At 49.9% G+C, this 1,691-nt stretch overlaps 1 long non-coding RNA gene across 1 annotated transcript; it reads right to left on the reverse strand.

The window, feature by feature from the left end:
• Window positions 1-1,103: 1,103 nt before the first annotated feature.
• Window positions 1,104-1,559, reverse strand: LOC107296939. Its single transcript, XR_001549112.1, has 3 exons — window positions 1,543-1,559; window positions 1,384-1,458; window positions 1,104-1,215 (listed from the first exon to the last, which is right to left on the reverse strand). It is a non-coding gene; the product is annotated as an uncharacterized LOC107296939 (long non-coding RNA).
• Window positions 1,560-1,691: the final 132 nt, after the last annotated feature.

The following is a 1,691-nucleotide window of genomic DNA, read 5'->3' on the forward strand; positions in this document are numbered from 1 at the left end:
TAAAAATACCCCATACAAAACCCCCACTAAAACATAATCAAACTACGCCAGGCCGGCCGCACGGAATAGATGGGCCTTCAGGGCTCGGCGAAAAAGGCGCAGGTCCGCAACTGTACGTAGGTCGGGGGGTAGGTCATTCCAGAGGGCAGGAGCTGCCACAGAGAAGGCTCTCCCCCTGGGGGTCGCCAGCCGGCATTGTTTGGCCGACGGCACCCTAAGGAGGCCCTCTCTGTGGGAGCGGACTGGTCGAAGGGAGGTGTTTGGTAGGAGGCGGTCTTGCAAATACCTAGGTCCATTGCCACGGAGCGCTTTAAAGGTTGTTACTAACACCTTGAAGCGCACTCGGAAGGCCACAGGCAGCCAGTGCAGTTCGCGCAGGAGAGATGTTACATGGGAGTATCTAGAGGCCCCCAGGATCCCCCGCGCGGCCGCATTCTGAACTAGCTGGAGCCTCCAGGTGCACCTCAAGGGGAGCCCCATGTAGACAGCGTTGCAATAGTCCAGGCGGGAAACAACGAGGGCTTGAGTGACCGTGCGTAGAGCGTCACGATCCAGAAAGGGGCGCAACTGGCGTTATCAGGCGAACCTGATGAAAAGCCCCCCTGGCCACGGCTGTCATATGGTCGTCTAAAGCAGTGTTTCTCAACCTTGACAATTTTAAGGCATGTGGACTTCAACTCCCAGAATTCCACAGCCAGCATTGCTGGCTGTGGAATTCTGGGAGTTGAAGTCCACATGCCTTAAAATTGTCAAGGTTGAGAAACACTGGTCTAAAGACAGCCGAGTATCCAGGAGGACGCCCAGGTTGCGGGCCCTCTCCGCGGGGGCTAATGACTCACCCCCGATAGCCAGGGATGGAGCCAACTGGCTATGTCGTGACGCCGGAAACCAGAGCCACTCGGTCTTGGACGGGTTGAGTCGAAGCCTGTTCCTCCCCATGATGATGAAGATCCACACAAATAAAGTCCTTATTCTTCAATTTGTACAAATCAACTAGCACAAATGGCTCTCCTACTATTTACTATTAATAGAGGAAGGGGACCATATTAAGGTCAAGGTCAGTAGAGCAGCTATTATCCTATGTGGGGAAAGCTTACATTTCTTTAGGAAGAAGGGCTTCTTTCCTTGCTTGGCCAACTCTCTTTGTTGCCTCTTGAATGCCAGGGAATGTTCTCTCTTCTTCTGGTATTTTCTCTGTGCTTCTTCCTGTTGTGTCTAAGGAACAAAGAAGGGCAAGAAACAAAAAAGTTGCATTTTTCCTCTCCGCAATTTCATTTGCCTCATGGTTTTATGATCAATTCTCTCTATAGCTTTGTTTCTGCCAGTTGCCTGCACGTCAGAAGGGCGAACTGGTTGTTTAAATTCTCTTTGGCACCAACTCACCATTCGCTTAAGGAGCTGCTGCAATTTGTCCTGCTCTTCCACATTTTGGCTTTTCTTCAGTTGCTTCTGAATAACCTGCAAAATAAGAGACCACCAACTCTCTAAGGAGATCTGTTTTCATTCTGAAGGAAGAAACGCAGGGCACTGTTACATTATTACCTCTTTTTCCTTCTTCCTCACATCATTTAAGAAACTATATGTTTTTTCAAACACTTCTGGTTTATATTCCCCAGAGAGGTCATCAAAACGAGGATCTCGGGACACCTGTGGAGGAGGAAATAGGATCAATACCAGCATCTCCGCAATGT

Source organism: Protobothrops mucrosquamatus, unplaced genomic scaffold (assembly GCF_001527695.2).
Source record: "Protobothrops mucrosquamatus isolate PMUCROS unplaced genomic scaffold, P.Mucros_1.0 scaffold3044, whole genome shotgun sequence".
In the NCBI taxonomy this organism is placed as follows: domain Eukaryota; kingdom Metazoa; phylum Chordata; class Lepidosauria; order Squamata; family Viperidae; genus Protobothrops; species Protobothrops mucrosquamatus.